Source organism: Sciurus carolinensis, chromosome 14 (assembly GCF_902686445.1).
Source record: "Sciurus carolinensis chromosome 14, mSciCar1.2, whole genome shotgun sequence".
Taxonomy (NCBI): Eukaryota; Metazoa; Chordata; class Mammalia; order Rodentia; family Sciuridae; genus Sciurus; species Sciurus carolinensis.
This window is the reverse complement of record NC_062226.1, coordinates 79,479,597-79,506,860: the sequence shown is the minus strand read 5'-3', so window position 1 is coordinate 79,506,860 and position 27,264 is coordinate 79,479,597.

Here is a 27,264-nt window from a genome sequence, read left to right as displayed (position 1 = left end):
CAGATGTGAATTTTTTTAATACATATTGCTCAATTACTCTCCAGAAAAAATCCCATCAAGAAATGTGTGTCAATTTCTTCACATTTTGGTAAGTCAAGTTTTGGTGGTCTAATAGATTAGAACTTGAATATCATTACAATCTTGATTTGAAACATCCTTAAGCTGTGAATGAATTGAGCTTCCTCATTTTAGTCACTTATTTTTCCCTTTCCTGGAAACTGCCAGTTCAGATCATTTCTGTAGGATTGCTCGTCTCTTTGTCTGATTGATTTGTAAAAACTGAGTGTAAAACAAGAAAAAACTGACTTAGACACCATAAGTGTTTGCAAATGTGCTTCCTACATAACCTTTTATTTCTGCCATGGTAAAATTTTGATTTTTTAAAATAATTTCTTTTTTTTTTTTTTTTTGCCTTCCTAACCACAAGTAAATAAATATATTCATTCATACTTCCAACTGAAAATATAATGTTTCTTTTGACTTTTAAAACTTCTGCTATTGTAATAAAATGCATAGAAAATATAGAAGACAAAACAAAAAGAGACCCCAGCAACCACGTGCAGGTCACTTGCAACACTACCAACGCCCTAGAACCATCTGTGTTTGCCCTTTCCAGACATAGCTTTTTCCCTCTTTCAAAGAGAATTGCTGCTTTGATTTTTATGACACTCATCCACTTAGGTAATTTAATAAGCATCACAAACCAAGCATGTCCACAATGAATCCTTGTTCCCATCCTTGCTCCCAACACCATCAAAATACCCTGCTCCTCATATGGTTTCCTCTTGATGAGCAACACATCATTACCATGCTCAAGTGATCCTGAGGCTGTCCTTCATCCCCACATCTGATCCTTCACCTACCCTGCTATTGCTATCTCAAGAATGTGGACCCGATCAGTATATTTTTATGGCTTCTCCTGACCCAATTCATCATGCTTTTTCTGGAGAACCTCAAAAGCTTTACCAGTCTTCTAGCTTTCTTGCCTGCCTAATATCCATTCTTAGTGTGCTGTACTACTGTATGAATGTGTCTCCCCAGAAGTTCATGGTTGCAAGTTTAAAGCAAAATTCATATAATAGTATTTGGAGGTGGGCGTCTTTGGTAGTAGTTCCAGATGACATCATGAGGATGGAACTCCATGATAGCATTAGTGGCTTTTTATGAAGAGGAAGAGGCACTGGAGTTAGTATACCTTTTATAGTCATCATGTGATGTCCTCTCCCATGTTATGAGGCAGCAAGAAGGCCCTTGCCAGATGCCAGCAGCCTCTGGAACTGAAAACAAAATGAACTTTTTTCTTATATATTTCTGAGTCTTGGTATTTTGCTATAGCAATGGAAAATAGATTAGGACATGTTGGTAAGTACTTACCTGCAGAAGAAAAACCTTGACTTTGCTGATTTCTATGCTATAAATACATCTACCATTGAGATTTCAAGATGACTGTGTTAGAGAAAGGACTTTAAAAATTCTTGAAAACTTAACAACACATTCTTGCAGCCTGTGAGGCTAGTTCCAGTACAATACTGTCCACGGGCCCCACATCACACCCAGAGGGGTCTTTGCAAAATGTGAACCAGATCACATCATTACCCTCTGTTCCAAACTCTTTCATGTCTTTCATCATACTTAGAATAAGGATTTAAGTAGGGATTTACCAATTTTTATTGGTAAAATTCAATTTTTTTCTCCATTCATGTCTGTATTAAAATAAATAAACCTAGAGTAAAACCAATAGAATATAATTACAACTATTTTTTCATACATCTGTGTTCCCTTGAGACTAATTTTGAAATTAAAATCATATTTATACATTTTAGTTCTAATTCTATTTTAACTGGCTTTACTCCTCTCTGGAGAAATTTTTTTTACCAATATTTCTGTCTTCTTAAATTCTCCATGTTAATTCCTCTCAGTTAACTGCTTTTCATCTATGCACTGTTGTTGCACAACTCATCCATAGGCATTATAGAGTATATATCCTACCAGTCCTGCTCTCCTCCAGCCCCATCCATGTCTAAAACTCTTTCTCTTTCCTTTACACATGATTAGTTATTTGACTGGGTACTGAAATCTCAGAGGTGATATAAAAGGAACTATTACTGCTACAGAAGAACACAATGCACTTGGTGGTCTAGTAGAATGTTTTTCCTTGCAGGAGATAGATAACCACTCACTTTTCTAGACAGTATGAACCATATATAGATTCTTGCCTTTCAATTCTAGAAATAAGTAATATGGAATTGATGGAGGCGCTCCTTATTTTCCTTCAAATAATAAGCCATGTAGCAGTCCACCAATGTGGTCTGTGAGTTCAGTTCCATAGACCTAGTTACAGAGACACCCCTACAGCAGTGAATTGACCTTAGAGTAAGTTGGAAATAATGTTGCAAAATTTTCTTCTCTTTCTTTTGTGCTTTTAAGGGTGTTTGATTTAGAATTTTGTAGACATTACACAAACTGATTGCTAACTAGGTATTATTTTTTCAAGGACACAATTTCAACCATCTTTAAAAGCTGGCTGTTTAGTAAGGGTACCTAATGTTTTATTTCCTAACCCCAAGCTTGCAGAGGATCACAAACACCCAGAGTCCTAGGCATGAGTCCCACTAGGAAAGTGTCCTGGCCACTAGGCAAAGGCTAAAATTAGGAGCCAAACCAGAATATATGAGTTGGAATCAAAAGTTAGGCCTCGGAATGAATAAAAACAAATTTTAAGAATCATATGGGGCTGTTACATGATTATGGGAAATTGTAATGACAACTGGAAAGGAAACTGGATTTAAATAAGACAAGTTCTTCTATCTAGGAAGTAAGTTCTAGATAATCTAGAATTATCATCCTAAGAATAGATGGAGCATCCTCATCTTAACTTCATTGGTCAGTGGAAGTCTGGTAATAGCATTTTCAAATTCAACATAAGAGAGGAATGCCTGCCTGGGGTAGTGTTTCAGTATCTTTGCTGAAGTTTTCAAAAAACAGAGCCTGAGCGGAGAGGACCTGTGCTTTGTGATTTGTAAGTGGTCCCAAGAGATATGGGTAAGGATGTCAGCCAGTAGGACAGGGAGAGAACCCAAGAAATAATATACTTTGGGGTAATTTTCAGATCAACCTGATCCTACAGGAATATCTGAATATAAAATACATCACAGAGTTCATCCTGTCTAAAAAGCAGGGAGATGGACTTTCAAACATGCCAGTTAGTAACAGTTGCCCCTGAAGGGTTGTAAAGTCCCAGACAATTCCAGCTCTGTCTGGGAAGCTACCCCAGTGGCCCAGATGTGTCTTTGGAAAAAGGTTGCAGGCATAAATACTTATGAGTAAAGCAGTCAGGGATTGGAGTACAGGTGCAGAGAACGAGCCAAAGGAATCTGTGGGTATCTGAGTGGTTGCACCAACAGTATCCACCTTACTTTACGAATGTTGGTAATTTGTTGAATGATTGAAGGGCAACCACTAGAAAATGACTTCAGGTAGCATGCAGTGTGGATAAAAGGGGAGACAAGCAAGGTTTGGGACTGATTTTTAAAACAGTGAAAAGTTTTAAAAAAAATCAAAACAAGAAGAAAAGAAGCACAGAGATAAACATTATCTTCCTCAAAATTATGTCAGGTTACGTACAATATAATTATTCTTAACTCAAAAACTTGTTCTTGGTTATATACTTTTAAATTCAATGTTAATATTCTTATAAGAGGGGAACTAGGTTTCTCAAACCAAATCAGTTTCCTCTGAGATTTTTCACTTCCATTTGTCTACCCTAAGTACTTCCTACATTGGAAAAATAACAGATTTTTCTCTTTGCCTTGGCCTTGACTTAGTCCAATTATTTTCTTTTTAAATTTATTTCTTGGTTCTTTTAGTTATATGTGATATTATAATCCATTTTGATATAATTATTAAACATGGAATATATTTTATTCTAATTAGAACTCTAGTCTTGTGGATGTATGCAATGGTGAGCTTCATTGTGGTGTATTCATTATGTACATAAGAGAATTATGTCAAATTCATTTCACTGTCTTTCCTTTTCCTATCCCCCTCCCTTCCCTTCATTCCTTTGGTCTACTCCCCAGAATTTCTCTTCTCTCCTCCTCCTTTATTGTGGTTAGCTTTCACACATCAGAGAAAACATTCAATCTTTGGTTTTTGGGGATTGGCTAACATGGTAGTCTCCAGATCCATCCGTTTTCCAGCAAACGTCATAAAGTCATTCTTCTTACGACTGAGTAATTCTCCATTGTGTATATACAACCACATTTTCGTTATTCATTCATCTGTTGAAGGCACTTAGTCTGGCTCCATAGCTTAGCTGTTGTGAAATGTGCTACTATAAACATTGATGTGGCTGCATCACTGTAATATGCTGATTTAAATCATTTGGATATATACTGAGAAGTGGAATAAACTGGGTGGGTCATGAGTTTAATCTGGGAACTATATCTCCCTCTCCCCCTCCCCCTTCATCTCCCTCTCTCTCTACTCCCAACATTCTCCTCTCTCTCTCTCTCTCTCTCTCTCTCTCTCTCTCTCTCTCTCTTTCTCTCTCTGCCCGCCCCACCCCCCTCTGTCTTTCTGCTTTCTAGCTGCCATGCACTGAGTGGCTTTTTCTCTACCATGTAGTTCCAGCATGATGTTCTGCCTCACATCAGGCTCAAAGCAATGGAGTAAGCCAACCATGGGCTAAATCCTCTGGAACTGTGAGCCAAAATAAATCTTTCTTCATCTAAGTTGTTCTGGTCAAGACTTATTGTCATAGCAGCAAAAAGAAAAAGCTGACTAACACAGTTGGGTAAAGAGCATTAGACATTTTCAGCTCAGTCCTCTGGCTAACAGAAGAGTTGATAATATAAGGAATGGGTGGTGGAGTTGGCATTTTTTAACTGTGATGTACCAGGTTTGTAGTTAAAAAAATATGTTCACATATGTATTTGGTCATTGTTAACCACAATTCTATTATTTAGTGCCCATTTATTAAATAATGGAACAAAAACTAAAATACAAATGATCTGCCAACTTTACAGTATTAGTAGCTAAAACTGACCTCAGAAGGGAGACTATGACCACGAATCTATGATCTTCTAATACACCATGCTGGACATTGGTGACTATTGAAAGAGTATTTCTTAGTCTTTCACAGTATGAAAAAAATTATTTGTTTTCAGAATCTTTCTAGAAGTAACTAGGCTGACCTTTAGAATGGAACATTGAAAAGAAAATGTACAGAAAGAAATTATAAATGAGCCAATTATGGGCATTGTAGCTGAACTGAAAGGCTGAGGGAAAGGAAAACAAATATCACAATAGTTCAGGAATAAGGACAAGATCAACATTCTCCCTGGAATATGTATACTCCAAATGCACATCTAGACTTTTGAGTACTTGAAACTCAACCAAAGCCCTGAACTTTCAGAAGTTCAACCCATACTAATGATTAGTCGGGCTAACAAATATAAGGTCTGGGTTTTCGCTACCAGATTATGTGTGGAAGAAAAAAAAATCAATAATATCAGCTTCATATTACATGAAACCCCTTGCCTTTCAGACACAGGCCTAAAGGCAAATGTGTACCATGAACTAGAAGTATCATGAACTCAATGTCAGTCAAGAGGTCATTGAACTCAGGATATTCCTGAAAATACCACATTGTTATCACTTTCTACTATGTGTTCACTATCTAGGTCATAATAAAAAAATAGGTCAGCAACAAACAATGTAGCCAGATTTCATGTAGGAACAGGCCAGAACCATTCGCCTTCTAGTTAGACTGCTTAGTATGTTGAATTTCACCTAGGCACATTGGGGGCTCATCACAATTATTGAGCAGCTAATGTTTGCTTGGCTCTGTGCAGAGTACTATGAGAGACCCATGTTCCTTTAAGAGGCCTTAACACAATTGTTATATCTGTGTAATATCGAGCTTTTCCTGATTTTTCCAAGATAGGCCTAATTTCAGCATTTTGCCCCATCAATGAAAAATGTGTCCTCATTTTTGTTTCAGACTATATGGGCACACATATATTCCTGGGTGCATATATACTTATTTGTGTGTCAGAAAGAGAGAGGGAAAAAAAAATGTGTGTTAGTGACAAATGCCTGTCTTTTTAATGGCCTCTGGAATCCCTCCACCTTTCTCCACCTTAGTTACCAGAATTCATCCCTGGCCCCCATCAGGTTGTTACATGTGGATTACAGCAATAGACTTAGCTCCCTACTCTGAATAAGGCTCACAGTCATTTTTTTTTCCACTTTGCAAACAGATCTAAGAATTGACGATCTTTGTTGAAAAGACTTCTTTTGCCCTCAGGATAAAGTTTGAACTTACAGCATATTTTACAAATCTGTTCCAGAGCCCTGACACGGCCTACCTCTGCAGCCCTACCTGGTGCCACCTCTTTCTCAGGGTCCACTTGAGCTCTTCCATCACTATTCTCTCTGTCACATCTTAGCACTTACTGTCCCCTCTTACCAAAACTGTCACCCTTTTCTCCCCTCACCCCAACACACATTTTTAGATATAGACTTTTCCAGATAATTTCCAATCACCCTGTCTTCCATGTCATGTACTTAAAAACCCCTATTTTCTATGCTATATTAAACTCTGTGGCACAATTCCTTGTTACCTGTCCATTTCTCTTTTAAAATAATCACCATACTTTATTTTAGTTATTAATTAATACTTTTTTTCTCTGTCTAAAGAGACAAGAATTATATCTCTCTTAATTGATATTATAAAACCAGCATAGTATATAGAACATGTTAGAAACTAAGTCATTAACTGTGTTCACACATGTATACTAAATGACTGGTCTAGTCAGGGTGTTGTCTCTTTGATGCACAGATGCATCATGAAAACCAGTCCTGAGTACATGATCATAAAGAGTCATACTATATTGCTGCAGTTTGGGGTGGTTGGGGTCAGATTTTATATAGCACAGAATGCTTCTGATATGAGAAAATTACATATAAAAATGGAAAATGGGCCTCTTTTTCCAGATCATTGGTGGTGTGTGTTTGGGGAGGGGTCTTGTGAATGAGTGAATGATGAAGTGTGTGGGCTGTAGGTAAGAGGTGTTGCCTGACAAGGACAAGAAGTCCATGGCCATATGGAGAAATAGAGGAGTAACACACATTCTCAGGGAGGAGGCCCAAGCATCTTCTCCCTTTGTCCTTTCATCTGGAGCACTTCCATGGCTCCCATCCAGTTGTCTCCTCAACTACTCACAAATCTGCACAAGACAAGAGTCACACCCTTGACTATTCAGTCATAAGAGTATGGAAAGAGGTTTCTACCTAATTTGCACTGAGGTTAAAGTAACTGGTACTCTTTGTTGAACATGGTGGAAATTTTTTTTTTTTTTCCCCCTGGGATTCCCATTAACCGAACGGCTGTGATGTCTGTACTGGTGAAATAAAGTAACAACGAGGCAGGAGTCTCCAGGAACTGAGAAGGAGAAGACACCAAGCGTCGAAATAAAAAATTTCCTCCTACATGCTTAGTTATGCCTTGAGGAGGAAGATGTCATGTGAATTACGTTTTAAATGAGAGACAGAAAATTGACTCAAGACATCAAGTGTTTTTAAGGGTTAAATAAGGGCTCGTTATTGAATTATAAAGCTTACTTGATTATAAAAATCATATGACTTTAGGCCTACTACATGCAAACAGAGAAAACAGTGTTTCTCTCAGTATTCATACAGTATGTCTATTTGCAGTTGCTAAAGTGAATTTGACATCACGGTAAGTAGTTCAAACAATCTATATTGCTGGGAGCTTTTTCTCACAAGAGATTGATTTTCTAGCACCATCAGCAGCAAACCCAGAAACACCTTCCTCTTTTGTTTACCATCCAACAGGCTTGGAATGTTGTGTTTCACACTGTCTGATGATAGAAAACAAACTTTTAGATATGTAGCTGGAAAAGTTAATAAATTATTTCAATCTTTATTATGTGACAATTTAGGATTCTTCTTGACAAATAACTGCTCATTAGGATAATTTTGGTATCCAGAAGAAGGAGTATAATGGAGATAATTACATTATTCATAAAAAGTCCACTTACGAAGATAGCAGTCCCCAACAAAATTTTGATTTAAGGGACTTTAGTACTGGTAACTAGTTCCCAAAGAGCTGTCGTCCCAGGAGGAAGGACTTATGGTGTAACGAAAGAACAGAATAGCCACAGCAAGAAGCCCTTACCAACCCCAAGGGTTGGAGAGACAACATGAGGTGGTACAAGTTACCAGCGCAGATGAGTGGAGGTCACTAAATGGGCCAACAGGAACCATAAATAAGGTTACCCTGTGGGGGCTGCAATTAGAAAGAGAAGGCAGCCACTTGGGAGCAGACGAAAGAATGGTATCCATATCCTGAGTCCTCCAATGTCCCATCTCTATCAGGCATTTGCCGATTGCAGATGGAAGCCAGTTGACCCTGGAGCCTGAGAAATCAAGTTAGTATAACCCCGTTCCTTGGAATACAGAGCAGGGTAAAGAAATGTTGGGCATTAATCCACAAGCAAACAAGCACATGTTCTGCACACTGTAGCAAATAATACATGAGAATACAAGATCTCCATGGGAATTCAAAGGCAGGCCCTAGGTAGAAAGTGGTCTGTGACTACGGGAGACGGATCATGAATCTAAATGGATTTTTGCGTCAGGAACTGACCATTACATTTTGGTGTGTATCACTTAGATGAAAGCAGGTTCTGGACAGCAGGTGAAAATAAGACGCTTAATGAGAAAGGGAAAGACAAGAGCTGGCTAAGAGTAGAAATGACTCTTAACAAATGGCCATGTGCTCCATAAGCACTTGGATACACTCATAAAACCAGTGTGTTAAGAGAAGAACTTTATGTTTTACCAGAAAAGTGACATGAACAGAGCTACATTTGGAAGGATCAATATGGTGGCCATCTTATCTCCGGAAGGAGACCAGGATTATTCTAGTGATGGCAGTTGCAGGACTTGTATCTTTTGAGGGCATATCCTGCTCCAGCAATTCCAAGAAAAGAATTCAGATCTCTTAGGAGAAATGGTGGTGAGAAGACCAGACTTTGTTGTAATCCCCTTTTCCATATAATTTGGCTCCAAATTAAGCCACTTCTAAAAGTAGCAGACTCATCCAAGAACCCGTGTTAGTCAGTCCCCAGAACAACTCATTGCACACTCGAGCATGGTTCTTGTAGCAGGAGCATTTCTCTGAATGTCCAGGGGTCTGGCATCTCTGGCTTATTGAACGCTCCTGTAGATTTAAGACTTACCCTTCATGCATCTTAGGAAAATGGAAAAAAGAACAACTCAAACTTCCACCATCAGATCACAGTGTACAACCAGATTTATGCCTGCATGAATATATCTCAGAGTTCTCCTCTAATTGTGATCCTGGAACTGGGGTGATATTTATCTGGTTTATATTAGTATGAATCTAAGAAAATGTGTTTTTCTCTCTAGTGGGTGTTGTATATAAGCTTTATATCCAACTGTGGCATGATGACTTTTGTCTCTGAGAAATTTTAGGGGGTAGAAAGGAGAGATATTTTGGAGACAAGGCTTCAAAAGTGTTAAGACAAAAGAAAATGAAAGTAAGAAAGAAGTAATAAATAAATATGTGAATTGCATATTACAAAACACTGTTGCTCTTCTAAAAAAGTGATCATGACATGACTCTGGATTTTCTAGACATATGTGTAAAGATTAATTCAAACCTAGTTCCAAATAAACCAAAAACCACAAAACCACATGAAGAAATTTCTCTCATTGATCCTTATAAGATGGATATAGAGCTGTGTGACAAACAATATCATTCTTACAATTAGAGTAACACGTATCATTGAATTGTTTGTGATGACATTGCTTATTCTAGGTCAGTGGCATAACACCAAAGAATTATTCTGAGAAGAGCAATTCTGTGGAAATGTTTAAACACATTAGGGGTATTAGCTTTGACTTCCATTAAGCAAAATGAGCTTTCCAGACCCAGATCAGTACATGGATCCAGAAGTTGTTCTATAAAATGAATATTAAATGATAATAAAGTCAAAGATGAATGATGGAAGATTGGCTCTTTTCCTCACTTGTCAAATGCATTCAAGTAACTTTTTAGAGTTTGGATGTCTCATAATTGCATACCAAGTATTTCAATGCTCTTGCAAACTGTTATTTTCAGGAAGACATTATCTCACAATTTTCAACTAACATCTAGATCCTTTTCTTGGTTTTAAGCAAAATTCCTCAGTGTTAGAGGGTCGTTTGTAAATAGTGAATATAAAAATGTAAGTATTTCAGCAGCAACTATCAGGTTCATGCTAGATATATCATCTATATCTCATCTAAAAGAATAAGTACTGTGAAAACAAATGAGGGTCAAAATAATGAGGTAGATATCAACATCTAAAGAGAGATCCACTCACTCATTTTAAGTTGGTTACCATGAAATTACTCCCTTTCTAAGTATTCACATCTTTAAATTATGTTGAATTTCTGTACATAAAATTTGACATTGTGATTAAGGAAGCAAATAGTATCAATCATACAAAAGCAATATTTGCAAACTGTTAGGTTGCATATGTAGCACCTATGATATGCTAAAATATTCATACCATTTACATATGCTAACTGTTGTAATTCCCACATGCCTAAAACACAGTTATTAATATTGTGCCCATTTTGCAGGTGAGGAAACTGAAAGTCTTAAAGAGTTGTTAATTGCTAACATCATAGAGAATGTAAGGGCAAAATTGGTATCCACCAAAGAACATCTGCTTCCATAATGTCCTCACAACTTTTGTTGAGATTTACATATAAAGCAAAAGCATCAACTCTGACAAAAAATAATACTTGGAACTGTAAAAATCCACCGATTTCTATTTTCAATAACACAATCAAATTAGCATTCTTTATTCCAATACTATTATTATACTTGAGATAATTTTTTCAAAAACAATCCACAATGACTTTATTCTATGAAACCTAGTTACTTTTAGCTATGGCTGATTTTTTTTTTTTTTTTTTTTTTTTTTTTTTTTTTTTGGCCAAATTGCCATTTGATGCAACTTTATTGCCAATACCATTAACCTTTTCTTCAAATAACTGGTAGCTATTTCTCTAAAAACTTCATCTATCTTGCACAAAGTAAAGAATGGTAATCGTAAATACCACCTCAAAATAATAGAGTGCCACGTTTCAATCACCAGATACTTTGCTTTGATGGGATGAGCACCATGGAGGGTACTGATGACACAAAGATGAATGACAAATATTTACTTTCCCATGTCATTCTGCAGTTACCACCTCCTGCCTCCAAAGAGTTCATCTTTTTATTGGTCTCAGAAGACTCCAATGATTACTACATATAGTATAAGTGCTATAAAAGAGAGAAGAGAACAGAGACATAGAACTGGTAATTAATTGAGGAGTAGAACAAGAGTATCAGGAAAAGTTTCCAGACCAGATAGTGCCAGAGATGAATTTTAAATGACACTTACGAATGGCACAAGGAAACTACCTCATTGATCATGTGTGTAAAAGGCATAGATGCAAAAGTAGTTTAATGTTTTTCAGGGAAACCTAGGAGTTAGGGAGCAAGACAGAGAGTACTGATATAAAACAATGATAGAGAAATATACATAGGCCATATCACAGAGGGTCTCATGTGAAATGTTTCAGCATTTGTCACTATTTGCATCTAAAATGGCCCCCAAAAACCCCATATTAAGCTTTGGCTGCCAACCTGTGACATATCAATAGATGATGGAAACTTTAGGAGGTAGGGCACAGGGGAAGAAGTTTGGTCATCAGGGGAGTGCTCTTCCTCTCTTTCCTTGCTTTATAGCCACTATGAGTGAGCAGGCTTTCCTCCACCACAATAAAATGTGGTACCACGGGCCCAAAGCAAGTAAGACCAAGAGACCATGAACTGGAACCACTGAAACCATGAGCCAAAATAAACATTTGTTCCTTTTAAGTTGGTTCTCTCAGGTGTTTTGTCACAGGAGTTAGAAAGTTGACCATCACAGCTTCAGAACATTGGAGGGAGTGAGATACTAATCAAAAGTTGTAGGTAAACTGGGCAGGGTGGCCTATGCTTGTTAATCCCAGCAAACATGGGAAGCTGAGGTGGAGGATTGCAAGTTCAAAGCCCACCCAGCACTTAGTGAGATTCTGTCTCAAATTTTTTAAAAATATAAATGAAAAGGACTAGGATGTTCCTCGTGGTTAAGCACCCCCTGAGTTCCATCTCCCACCTGCCCCCTCCCAAAATATTGTAGGTAGAGGAATGAAATAAAGAGATTTCTTCATGCCAGTAGGATGAAGAAGAAGAAAATGATGGTGAGGAACAAGACTGAAAAAATGGGAGATATGTTTGGAAAACTATTGAGGTAATTAACAAGAAATGATGAGGTAATTCTGAAGGCACTTCAAAGAACTACGAAGAGTGCTGTGTGAGAAATGGCAGTTCTACTGGACTTACACGCACAGCCTCCCTCGTGAGTGCTTTAAGAATCTGGAGCTAATTTAGAAGTGTGTTCAGGCATTTTTGCGATGTATGGCTAAGGACAGTTTTCCAACAATAGTCCTTGAATAGAAAATTTACTCCTTGGAATGTACAGGATACTCATCACGATAGAGATCACTTTCTCTAAACCCTTCAAGAAAGAAGCTGTCTCTCCCTGAAAATCCCTTTACAAGCTCTTCTGTTGCTTAAGAAGTCTTGTAGAGCCCCAAAGGTTGGCAGAGAGAGATGTTCTCTTTTCTCTTCATCCAGAATTCTTGTCGAGTGGTACCTAACATCTACCCTAGTGCAATGGTAAGAATCGAATTAAACTGACTTCTGCCCCAGCCCACAGACCATTCCAGTCAACCTGCAACCGTCACCTACACTGCAAATTTACTCAGCACTGAGGTCCCTGGCTTCCCAGAGCCAGAGCTCTTCCAGCAGCTTGGGAGGCTCATTAACATTCACATCTTTCCCAGCCTCATTATCTCGCCCAGATGTTTCTGTGACTGCCCCTTTAAAGCATCTCTGTCTATATTTTATTTACATTTGTTCAGCAATATTGATGCTTAATGAATAAATGCACTAAACTGTCAGTACTGGAGACTAATTAAATCCGTGTATGAGCCTGTGAAGCTGATTGAAAAATTTGCAAGTAACTAAACTGGGTTTAAATAAACACTTTAGTGTAGTGCTTTAATTACACTTTAGTTTGTAATGTAATTTTTGGCTGTTTAAACTATGATTTAGGCTGAGCTAATTACAAATGATTTTCTACTCTGTAATTAATAATAACAAAATTGTAATTAGACAGCTGCTCTGCATCAGGGCAACAGTTGTGTGTGCTGGCTCATGATGATCGGTCTGGCAGAGGCAAAAGAAGAGTACTTGGGAACTGGGGCAGCCTGCACTTCTCCTAGGTTTATTTTTAAAGGAAAGTGCCGGAGCACCCAGGTAAAATTAAAGAAAGGGATCTTTCATTCATTGTAGACTAAGTGATGCCAGATAGACATTCTTAGCCCTAATACCTCACTTTTGAAAAAGCACTGATAATACCAATGCTCATTTCATACCTTACAATAGCTTCCAACTCATCTTTCCTTGGTCAGAAATTAAATCAAATGAAATCAGTGTGTCAATTCATAAGCCAATTCATCATCATCATCAGAATGATTATTGTATCTTAGTTTCTCTCTGGTGATATTTGCTGCATAAAAAAATCATCCTAAACTTTACATCATGGAACAACCACCATTTCATTATGGTTGAAAATTCTATGGGTCAAGAACTTGGACTGGGCAAAGTGAGAGTGGCTTGTCTCTGCTTCCTGCTATCTAGCGGCCTCAGCTAAGCAGACTGGAATGGTTGATGTGGGTGTGGGTTGGAACTACCTAGAGGCATTTTTTACTTGGCATATACACATGACCTCTCCACATGACCAGTGCTTCCATTCTGCATCTGATAGCTCTGGGCTCTCAAGGATGTATTCCAGAAGATGAAAGCAGAGTCTACAGCGCCTCAGATGGCCCAGCCTCAAAAGTCACACAGCATCCCGTCTAGGAAATTCTATTGTCTGATGTAGTAGCAAGCCCATCCAGACTCAAGGCAAGGAAACATAGAACCTACTTACTTCATGACAGGCAAGTGGAAATGTGTTGTAGACTGAATGTATCCCCAAAAATTCATGTTAAATTTTAATGCCCAATATGATTAGGAGGTGGGTCTTTGGGAGCATAATTACATCATGCAGGTAAAGCCTCATATACAGGATTTGGTGCCCTCATAGACAAGACCACAGAGAGCACCCTTGCCTCTTCTATCATGTGAGGACAAAAAGAAAAGATGGTTAACTATGGACCAGGATGTAGGTACACCAGAGCCTAATCTTCCAGCTCCTTGAGCTTGGACTCCCCAGTTACCAAAATCATGAGAAATAAATTACAGTTGGTAAGTTAACTAGTCTCTGATTGACTGCTATGAAGCTTGTAAGGACTAAGACACAGCGTCATATTGCAAAGATGATATGGGGTAGGAGATGCTTCAGTTATCTTTGGAAAAGGCCACCTGCCAGAGATTTGCAGAATTTACTACTTTTGAAGTGCCTTTGTTACATAACTAAATGTTTAAAGCAACACCAATGTCAGCAGATCATGAATACCTACAATAGATAATTAGGCCTTCTGATATTTGACAAAGATAGGATAAGTACTAAAATACCAACTATGCCTCCAACTACTACCCAGAACTGTGCAAGTTTCTAACCATACACTTAATTCTGAACGACTTACTTCAACCCATTGATCTCATCTGATACATTTTTGCTTCCAAAACTCCATCTCTTTTCCTTGTCACCTGCCCCATTTTCGTCTTCTGCCACCCTTCGCATGTATGGTGCCCCCATGACTCTACTAGACACGTAAGCATAACCTTCTTGTTCAAATGTCAGTTGAGGCCACAAAAGTTAATGTGACAAGTGATCCTTAGCAAATTCATTCATTTTAGAAGTAGGCACAGTGACAGTTTTAAAAATAAATAGTAAACCAGAACAAAATTTCTAAACCTCTCTTCCTAGCCCCTTCCCCTCCCAACTCTCTCTGACACACACACACACACACACACACACACAAACACACACACTGACACTCACATACAAAGAACTCCCATAGTTGAAATCTGAAGTTTTTCAAACTGGGGATGGGTCTCATCACCATGTAATAGTGTTGAAAGAATGGCGGTTATAAAAGAAAATTAACCCTTGCCTAATCAATCACTATTGCTCACGTCACATTGACCAAAACTTAGTTGTTTGACATGAAGGAACTTGTGTATTCATGTAAATAAAAATGTAATGCCATGGAAAAAGAAGGGATAAAACCCCAAGAGGCAAAAAGTTCCTGCCACAACTACTGTGATTCTGTACAAGGAATAAAATTACATTCTAAGAGCTCAAGTCTTTATCATCAATACAGTTGTTAGAGTCAGACCACAGTTAGAATCCTCTCTAATGTGGGTAATACAACATAAGCACACACAAACGCACACATGCACACACACAAGCACAAGAATTAATGAATCACCAACAGTGCCGGTCCTTCATTGCAGCAATAAACTAAGCCATGTAAACAGCAAGCGCAGCAGCAGAGTGTTGGGCTATAATTATGTAAGTAGCTTGAATGACATACTCTAGCTGATGTTTTATGAATAAGACCTCAATCGAAGCTTGTTTACTCTCTACCCTGCTATGTTTATATGTTGCTTTAGAAGTTTCATATCCATTTCTGAATCTAAGTTCTCATTTCCATTCATTTCCTCTATTCTTTCACTCTGCAGCTCATAATAATACCCTTTCAAAAATTTAACATTTAACACTGAATTTTTCCCCAAAACTTCTTACCTTCTTTTAGTATGCACATAATTATTGTCTTTCAGCTAAAGCCTAGATGTTTCTTTATTTTCTGCCAATATTATTAATGATGTTAGCATATCTCTAGATAGAATGGGTCAGTATTCTCATTTGAGTATCATCTGTTACCATCCACTAACTCTCTTTGCTTATCAATTTTTGTAATGGAAACATTTTTCTCATCACACAACTTCGTCTCACAACTTTGGAATTCTTAATGACTATCTTTCTTGCCCAAAACATATTTTGTATGTCTCCAAATCCTATCAAGTCTTTGAAAGTTCTCAGAAAATTATCCCTACCTGCCTGATCCCATTGCTGTTGTGACTATTCCTAAAATCATGATTTATTTCATGAGAGTTCACATCTAGATCCATCAATTTCTTCCCCATTGTCTACATTTAAAAATCAAATTCTGCTGGGTGTGGTGGTGCACACTTATAATCCCAGAGACTTAGGAAGCCAAGGCAGGAGGATCACAAGTTCAAAGCCAGCCTCAGCAACTTAGCAAGGCCCTAAGCAACTCAGTGAGACCCTGTCATTAAAAAAATACAAACAAGAGCTAGGAATGTGGCTCAGTGGTTAAGTGCCCCTGCATTCAATTCCTGGTATAAATAAATAGATAGATAAATAAATAAATAAATAAATAGTCAAAATCTGATCTGATCTTCAGCACCCTCCATAATGTGCATCTTTCCCCATCTTACTCTAACTCACCATGTTAAACATTTAGCCCCTCAATACTCAATGTTCGTGCCCCAAACAGATCAGCAGCATCCACCTCATCTTTGAGACCTACTGCACCAGAACTTGCATTTAAACCAGAGCCCTCTCTTTGCAGGTGATTGGTGTATACTGGTTTTTGTCCACTCATTCTTAACACAAACTTAGACCAACACTTGTAATCACTATTTCTATTCTTGTGTCCATTTTTCTCCTCCTCTGTTTTGTTCAGTTTTCCTGGGTAGATCGTCTTCCACTTCCATTTCATCCCCCAATTTTCTGCTTCCTAAAGGTTAATTCAAGTTTTACTCTAATACATGTTAATGTACTAAGTATTTGATTGCTGAAATGACATTTTCCCAACATAACATTGGAAAAAGCGACAAGCCTGGTTGTCTGTGTTTTCATGACAGGACAGATTCCTCCCTCCATTCTTCTCACTGAGACCTAGAAACTGGGTTTGCCTCTGAGCATCAAGGAAGGAACCGTGGTTCTCACAGTAAATAAGTGTTTAGAGACTGCCACTGACTCATTTTACCTGGGGTATGGATTTATTATCTTATTCCACCTAAATAAGGGCAGCTAGCGACCTACTTGTAAGAACAATAAAACCGCAGAAAAGATATTGTGCCTTTTAAGAATAAGCACAGATTAGAACTACACATGATTTTTATCAAGAATGCTTAGAAATCACAAGTATACAATATACTAAAGTATAGCACATTTGTTAAAAAACATTAAATGTCACCGCATTCCATGGCTTTTCATGGTGGCAACTTCAGACCTCAGTCCACGCTCAGGTCCACTGTCTATGCTTTCTCAAACCCATGTCAGACATGCTTTACTTCCCATAACTGTATGAAAACTGCTCTTATGGGAGTTCACATATCACCAAATTTAATCAAAATCATTGATATTCATCTATTCTGACTTTTTAATGATCCTTGACATCTTTAGCTACTCCTTCCTTCTTGAGACTTTTTCTTCTCTCTACTACATGACATCAGATTATCCTGGTTTTCCTTCTATCTTACTGGCTTCTCCTTTTCAGAATCCTTTGCCAACTCTTTCTCCTCTCTCTTAACTTTGAATGTTGATGTTCCTTGGGTTTAATCTTTGATTTCTTCCTTTTCTATCAGACGAACTCAGCCAGTCTCATGATTTTCAATCCCATTGATGCAAACATCAATAACCAACAAAGTTACATCCCTAGCCCACATACTTCCCCTGAACTCTAAATGTTTATAGGCATTAGTTTCTCTGACTTTTACTTGAATTTCCAATAAGCACATTGTTCTTTACAAGGGAGCCATCAGAAGAAATGTATCAGGGTGAAACTACATAAAAGAAGAGTTAATAATTAAATATTGTTATTTTAATTATTTTCTACCCATAAGAAGTGATTTCTTTGCTAAATAAAATGAAGAACAGCAACAAATCACCTTAGGGTGTTGCAATTAAATGAAATGTAGCATTTTTTTATTTTATTTTTGGCAATTAAACACTGAACTGCAAAGATGCTGATCTCCTATTTTTAGATTTGTAATGTAAATAAAGCAATGCAAATGAGATGATAATACTTTCTTGTGATGGAAATATTTGGTATTTACAGTAAATGCCTATTTATAAAGTATTTATGTTATTACAACATGTGTAAAAACCATTGCTCATGATAACATATTTTAAATGCCTAACCAAATTACTCACTTTAAAGATATGATATGCATTTTATTTATTTATTTATTTATTTGAGACAAAGTCTCACTAAGTTCTCCAGGTTGGCCTTGAACCCTCAATCCCAAATTGCTGGGATTACAAGCCCAAGTGACTATACCTGGCTTATTTTGAAAATTTATTGAAAGTAGTCTAATGCCTTCATAGCTGTGGTTAGATAGTGCTTTTATAAATAACATAATTTTTTCATAACTATTCATATTATTTTTATGTTTTTAATTCACACATTATAACTATACAAATTTTCAGAGTACAGCATGATGTTTTGTTACATGTACACACTGTGAAATAATCAATTATAGTATTTAGCATACTTCACCACTTCATACATTTATCACTTCTTTTATGGTGAGAACATTCAAAATCTTCTCTTCTAGCTATTTTTGAAGTATTCAACATAATTGCTAACCATAGTCACCCTACCATCTTAGCCTTATCATTTACAAGTTTATAATTCCTAAAGTCTTGTTTTTGTTTTTTTTTTTACTTTTGCAGGGGGACCACAGTTAACATGTCTATTACACAAATCACATATAGTAAATTGTTCCTTCCATTTAAATAAGCAAAAGAAAGCATTAAATAGGTCTGAGGACAGATCTGTGGTCTTTGCTGATTTTTGCCTTTGTGGGTTATCATCTTTAGCCAGCAAATAATTCTTTCATTTTGAGCTCATCATGTCCTTGGTGGCCCAATTATTGCTACTGGGTAATGACCCAATGAAATCTTATTTAGAAAACAACTTAGCACCCAAAGAGCACACAGTGATGCCTTTTTGACCTCAAAGGAACCACAAAGGGCATCTGCATTATCATAGAGTATAATGGATCCAGTAAAATTAGGTTCCAGTTGAGAAGAAAGCTTCCTGAAGGCATTTGGTGCCTCAGAGTCATCGACTAGATCCAATGTTCCATTAGAAATTGTAATCGTATTCATTTTTCTTTCTCCCAGATATCATCCATCTAAAAAAAAATTATGAGAAGGTCATGTTTGACCACCAGGTAGACCCTTTTATGGAACTTTGAATTTGTTCTGTTATTTAGCTAAACAACAAGTTCTTTAAAAAGAGTTTCCTTTAGATCTGTTTCCATCCCTTCATCATTACTTACTGTGTATGGTTTTTTATGCCTATTTTCTTCTTCAAACTTTAAAAAGCAAAGACCAGAACTGGCTACTGTAAAAATTGTTTTCTCCGTGCACTGAAGAGAAATGCCCTCTAGTGTAGAATACACAATGAAAGAAAGAGTTTCACTATTCCTTTTGTTGTTAGGAAATCTTAACTGAGAAAGGCAGATTGCACAGAAACATGTAATTGTTCAATTTAGGTTGAGATTTATTGTGTGTTCCTCTTTAAATTAGATAATCCCCCCCCCCAAAAAAAAATCAAGTTAAACGTTGAAAACAGAGAGCATCCTCTGGTCATTGGAATGGCTGATGTATTGAGATTGTGAGGCACATAGCAATGATAAAGCAAGAGAAGAGAAATAATGTTGACTGAGGACAATTGAGCACTGAAATTGGGAATGGTGGGAGGAAGTGGGGTGAGTCACCAACCGTAATGTCCATATGCAGCAGTAAGGCCACAGGCATCCAAACAGAGGCTCCATTGCCAATCCTTTGATTCTTAGAGTTTCTTGTATAGTTTTGCATCTTTCTCATTGCCTTGGCAAATATTCAATCTATATCCTTCCCCATCTCCTAGTTTTCTACACCACTATTTCAAGTCAAATGAAAGCAAGTAGTCAATTAATAACCGGATATTATTGCTAAATTAAGAATCTTTCCCTGGTAAAAAGCAATTATAACTAATTTAATCCCAATAATTTTCTTCACACTTTTTTGTATAGTAAGAGGTTGTCTTTTCATCCCTGGATCATAAATGAACAAGTACAGAGTCTCTTATTTCTCTTTACTGATGTACAACTAATTACCTTCAAAGAACAAAACAAATCATAATTATGAGTCAGGTGAAGGTATTACCCTCCAACCCTGATCAAACGCATTTATTTTCCTCTTATAACCTCATAATTCCAACTCAAGGTGTCTGTTTCCAAAATAAGGTCATGTTTTAAAATATGACATTGGGCCCATAGATTTTACACAACTGTCCCATTCTGAGCAAGCACACTGCATAAATCAGGTATTACTACTATTGTCATTAAATCGTGTTGCTGACTTAAGGCAACATTTCTCAAATTGTTGTTCCCTGATCAGTAGTATTAGCATTAGTTGGAATTTTGTTAAAATGCATGCATTTGACCCCACCCCTACTGAGTTATAACTCAGGAGGAGAGACCCAGCCCTCTATTTTACCAAGCCTTTCAAGTGATTCTGAGGCACACTGACATTCTGACAATTAGTGCCTTCAGATATAACATTTAAGAAATTTGATTCAGGTAACATGAATCATGGCTAAGAGTTGTAAAATTAATAAAGAGTACTCAAATGAGAATAAACAGATATACAGAACTTTGTACTGTAAAGGAGTCAACTAACATCAGTTACATTGGGCAGAAACTCCAAGCAGACAGGATGAAGGAAAAGCTTTATGGTTTAAAAAAAATGATAAAAGTCTTTAAAATGCTGAGTTGAGGTTGTTAGCATGAAGAAACTGGAAGTAGGCATCTTATGAACTTATGTGATTGATTTCAAAAGACTCCTTTGACTTTCTTAGCTGGATTCTGAATTGGAATCAGGGTCAAAAATATGAGGCTGGCAATCATTGATCAGGTCCTGACCATTCTGGGCCAACTGCAGCAGAGGTGTGGTTTGTCTTGCCTGTCTGGAAGCTATCCAGGGTTGTGGGTCATAGTTTTCTTTTTACAAATGATATGACCATTGTCTATTCTTGTATTAAGCCTCACAGATATCCCTTAGGAGACTTTATCTTGTGAGAGAGGTTGAACAACTTGGAGAAGGCTAAAGATCTAGATCTTCATTGCTCAACTGTGGTGCTGTTATCTCCACAGTCTACTACGTCATCATGGCAAGCAACTGACAAGAAGATGACTGTACACAATCCCTTAAGAATGAACAAACCAGCATTATAACCACCAAGACAAAAATAAAAATAATTAATAGTACCTGAAAGATTTTTGGAACAAGGAATCCCAATTGTCCAATGAAGACCAAGAAAACTAATTCTACAGGTCATGAGGATCAACCTTAGAGTCAAGTAATTTTTACATTAAAATGATGTGCAAATAGACTATTGTGAAATGTTCTTCACTGATCAAATATAAGAAATATTAGCAATGGTACAAACACCAAAATGATTAGCCAACAACAAATCTAAAGCAATGAAATTGCCCTTCATTACTCATGCACGTAAGACTAGTCTATATTTCAAGTCATAGGTGGTATCATGAATAACTTCTGTCAGAGTTAGTGATAAGTTTCATACTATCTTTTTTATCAGTTTGATTGTCACCATTGGGAACACTGTTCTGGTTGCTTGTGTAAACAGTGAGTCAGAGATTCTCCCAAGTGGACCACCTCAGTAATCAAAGGTGATTTTCTTGAGCTCACACATGAGTCAGAATTTCCAGACTTGTGATTTAAAGAATTAAGCTCTTTGTGTACAGACAAGAATCAGAATATTATTCCTAAAGTTCATGTTAGGATGGGGCCAAGAAAACCAGGTATCCAAGTCCCAAAGGCAGTAATATCCAGTAGGGATACATAAAGATCCAGGGTGAAAAAGGAGTTTTTCCTGACATACGGTAAGAACCAAGTCTTTAAATTGGCTCAATTACATATTTGGATGTCTATTAATCTTTTTCAGATGGCAAATATTTAGCTCATTGCTTTACAAGTTTATTGAATTCAGATTTAGACTTAACAAGGATCTAATCAATAGATTGTTAATTTGTTCATTTTCTGAGAAAGGGACACTGGCAAGGTTAGTCTGATTTGCTTATGATTATTTTGCTTAAAGTCATTTCCCAAAGGGTTCAAATAGAACCTACTTCAAGGTTCAGGTGGGTTCAAGTAGAGCTCTTATTCCCCATGACTTCATTTGATGAGACCAGAAATTTTTTCCCCAGAGATATTTTTTTCCCAGAGATTTTTATGGGGATCCAGTGACAGATGGAATATGTAGCCCTTGGTAAAATTGAAGGCAGTGGCTGGAATTTTAGAAACTTAAGAATGGCAAATGGAATGAGTGTGATCTGATCTAAAAATTATAATTAAAAGGAAATAAAAGATAGAAAGGCCATTAGAGTGAATAATAATCAATAATAATGAAAAAATACATTATAAGAAAGGAGGCAAAAATAAAACAGGAATTAGAAAGGAGATTTAATCTTGGTCAGGAGCTGTCCTCTTTTCAAAGTGATCAGCTTGTTCCAAAGGTCCTGTGTTAGTTGTCTGCTTCTGAAATCATCTACTTCTAAAAGATTTTGAGACTTCTTGTTTGATTTTCTCTAAATAGAGTAGCCTTAAAATTGTGTAGGATTTGGATTGCTTGTATAGTCATGAAACATGAACCCAAATATTGACCTTCCAGATTTTCACCCCTATATTTGTTATTAACAGTTCCAGTAAGGCCACAGTACTTCCTTTGATATTCAATAAAGCTTCTTCCTGATATCTTAGCTTGATATATATCATTGCCCTGACTCAATACATGTCATTGGTTCTTTCTACTTTTCCAGAAGTTTGTGGGCAGTAAGGTATAATTCATACCTTACATGTTCTTTTATAACATTTCCTATAAACTTGTCCCTTATTCAGTTGACATGAAATTTAGTAAACCCAGGGTGGAAATGAAAAATCAAGTAGCATTTTGGGATGTAAGGGATGAATATTTTGAACAAAGAAATTGTTTAATCTACCTTGAAAATAGACATACACTAATGAAAATCTATTCAAGTCCCATGGAGGGTGATAGCTGGGTAAAATCCATCTGAAGTGGTTAAATGCCTATTTTAAGGTCTTGGTTCATATTTAGGCCCTACCTTGAAAGCTTTTCTAGTATTGTGTTGTGGACATGGGGCACATGATCTGAAAATAAGCTCTCTTATTTCTTAAATTTTTTATTTGTTCTAACGCATTTATACATTTTGATTTTTATATTTTTAATTTTCAACCAAAGTTAGACAGTAAGCAATTTGTCTATAACATGGTGAGTGGTTTTCTGGATAAATTTAATTAACACCTACTTGAAATCAACTGGTGCCACCAAGCAGTCATCTTATGATCATCAGATATTATCCAAGGGAAGGATGCAACTAAATTTTTTTCCATCCTTTCTTTCAAAAATAAGGAGCTATTCGTTTATTTTGTCTAAAAGACCCATGGAATCCCTCTATGGGCATAGCTTCTAAGAGTTTAGACAGGATCCTCATCTTTATGAAGATTGTGTTTGGCATAATCAGCTTCTTTTCTTTAGCCTCTATATTTTCTCTTTTGTTAGTCTCAAACATTATAGTAGGAAACTCTTTAGGAAACATCTTCAATTTCACCAACTCATTCATTGTGATGGGGATTTTCAGTGAGGGTGAGGTAACTCCTTTGTTTCTAAAATATCCTAAAGTCCCACATTATTTCAAAAATGCACTTGCTATCTACAAAAGTGTTAACTCTCTATTCTCTGGGTAGTTTCAGAGCTTTAGCATGTGCCATCTGGGCTAATTTCATCCCAAATAAAAATCTATATTCCAGAGCTGAGCTTAGTAACTGAAGAGCCTACTTGATAGCCTTCAGTTTTGACTCTAAGGTAGAACCCCTGACAGAAATTATAGGTCACAGTTCTCAAGAAGAATCTCAAGAACCTCCAATAAATCAGAGCAAGGTACAGAAACTTCTCAATTGTGAGGTTCTCTTTTTTTTGGAAGGACAGGAGAGTGGAGAGTGACTAGGTGCAGGATGTTGTATCAGTGAATTGAAACATGTAAGGGAAAGTAACAGAATCCCAGAGGTTAATTGAATGACTGAAAGATGTGTATTCTCAATCAGTAGTGGGTTCTGTATCGTGGGAGGAACCCTGAAGTTAAATGAGTTGCCTAGAGCTAGTTCAGCAAAAGCATCAACAAATTTTGAAGTGGCAACTATTGCTTCAAGACAAGGGGAGGGTGTGGGGGAGCAAGGGTAAGTCTTTATAACCAGGTCAAGGGCAAAACCACAGGTGATTTTCGTTGTTTCTTACCATGATTAATTAAGATACCAAGGACTTGTATAGATTTTTTGTAGCTAGGGAAAGTCTGTTCGAATTTAGGTACCCAAAGAAAAAGAATCTCATCCTAATGACTTAGTGAATTCATGAAGAGGCACTACAATCTCAGAAAAATTAAAAACTTTTGTCTGCAGTATGGAGACAATCCTAGAAATCCTCTCCATTGACATTTGATGAGGAGACTTCAGTAAGTTAGGAAACTCTTTAGTGCATTTGGAGAGTGTCTCTCCCTCCTCAGATAGGTCATATCATAAATAATGGATTGTGCTTTGGCAAATTGGTCATTTATCTCCTGGAACTTTATATACCTATTATGCTAAGATTGAAAACAATAAATAAAGGGAATCTTATATTTATAACCTTTCTTGTTCTTTGAATGAAATCTTTGTTTTTGGAACAAATCATCTACCTATCATTTCAGAACTGAGTCATTCAGGAAATTAACATCTTTTACGTCTTGAATGAAGACCTGGGAAATATAGGAGGGGGCTTCAATAAAAGCCTGTGGGGCATAACTTTCCCTCTATATCATTCTCCTCCACAGTTTAGTGCAAAAAGGTACAGACCATCCTGGACTAGAGGCAAACTGAAAATGACAGAGAAAAAGTTCACTTGGGTGAAATGTTTAGGAAGAATTGATGCCAGGATGGCATTTGGATTAGGTACTACTGAGAAGAAAGACATAATTTTGTTGAAAACCCTGAGATCTTGAGCAAATTGATATCCTGATCCATTTGCTTCTTTACTGCCTGGAGTGTTACAAGAGCTAGTGTCAAGTATGAGATGGCCTTTGGATATAAGACCTTCAACTGTAGGGGTTTTTCTTTGATTCTGGCTTCAAGGGGTGTTGGGGAGGTTTGTATAATAGTTGCAGGATCTATCTGAATTTCAGTAGAATTTTTCCCAATTTTCTTTCCTATTTTAGAGGAATTTTTACTCCCATTTGATGTCATTTATGGTGTCAAGATCTTTAAATGGGTATACATCGAATATGATGGAGGAGGCTGTTATATCCAGAGCACAAACAACTTGATTCCAAATATTGGAGTCTTCTGGGATCTCAAGAAATCATCCCTCTGTTGTTCGTTTAACTTTGCATCTTCATTTGCAACGTAAATTTCCTTCTAGTAAATTTTTAGGGGTGGTATTTGAGAGCAGAAGGGAAGTCCCAGGGTTACATTGGAAGGACTAAGAAGGTAGGTAAAATCTGTGGGTTATCATACATACAAAGCGTCTTTTTATTTATAATATCATTGCCATTTAAAGTATCTACAAGTGTCCTTGTCAATAAGTGATCTGTTGGGAAAAGTGCCACTAGATGTTAGAGTCACAGGGCAATAGTTTATTTTGAATCTTTTTATTTTCAAGAATAATTTTGAACATTTTACAGTAAGCATTTCAACACCTGTAATTCAGGTAAAGGAAGCTTTTCCCATTATTATTTGATCTTTTCTCCAATAGCACAATTGAATTATGGTTCAGTTGATTTTTATTACAAATATTTCAATTATAGTTTTTAGTAGATATTTCTTTACTTTGAGGACTCTTTTCTTTCCCTTGACCTAGGTTTATTGCAGAAAGAAAAATCTTTGGAGGTCAGTTTCAACCATAATTTGCCTTTGAGTCTCCAATCAATAGATATATAAGTTGAAAAAGTCAGACAACACTTATTTCACATACATCAAACAAATTCCAAATTTTTCTATGAATAGTTTTTAGTTTCCTCTGAGTTATGGAAAATCCTTGATGATAACTCTATAGTAGAATGACTTTAAGCTGAATTGAACAGTTTTGTATGGATCTAGCTCATGATAGAGCTGGATCTGGAGAGACCGGATATTTCAGGTCTTAGGAAAATATTTCAGGTCTTCGGAAAGTCATCTGGAAAAGTAGAGGATCTATAAAAGGGAAAAGAGGAAAAGGTTTCAAAAGAGGTGTGGAAGGAGAGAAATTAAAAGGACAAAGGTGAAGACTAAACTTAAATATAAGGATTCAAATGAAGGAAAAGGAGGACAAAGAATCACTCAGGAAACTAATACAGATTGTATTATCTAAGTTTTTCAAATTGTTCATTAAAGTTTTTAGTGAAGTGTGTTAGTCAGCTTCCTGTTACTGTAGCAAAATACTTGAGATAATTAACTTACACAGAGAAAGATTTATTTGGGCTCACAGTTTTGGAGGTTTTAGTTCAAGATTGATGGTTCCTTTACTTTGGGTCTGTGGTGAGGCAGCACATCATGCAGGAAGGTATATAGGGCAAGACCACTCACCTGATGCTCAGGATCAAAAGGAAGTAGAAGGGGTTTGGTCCACTGTCCCCTTTGAGGGCACACCTCCCAATAACCTAAGGTCCTCCCAGTAGACCCCATCTGGAAAGATTCCACCACCTCCAAACAGTGCAACACTGGGTGACCAACCCTTTAACACCTGGGTCTTTGTGGGGCATTTAATATCCAAATTACAACATTGAAGCAGTTTTTTTTAAATTATTTTTATTTTAAACAAGTGGATACATGTTGTTTCTCTATAAGAAGTAAAGGCATACCATTTGTGTAATCATACATTTACATAGGGTATAGTGTTTTGATTCATTCTGTTATTTTTCCTTCCCCCCAACCTGCCCACCCCTCTTTTCCCTCTATACAGTCCCTCCTTCTTCCATTCTTGCCCCCCTCCCACCCCCCATTATGTGTCATCATCCACTTATCACAAGATCATTGTCCTTTG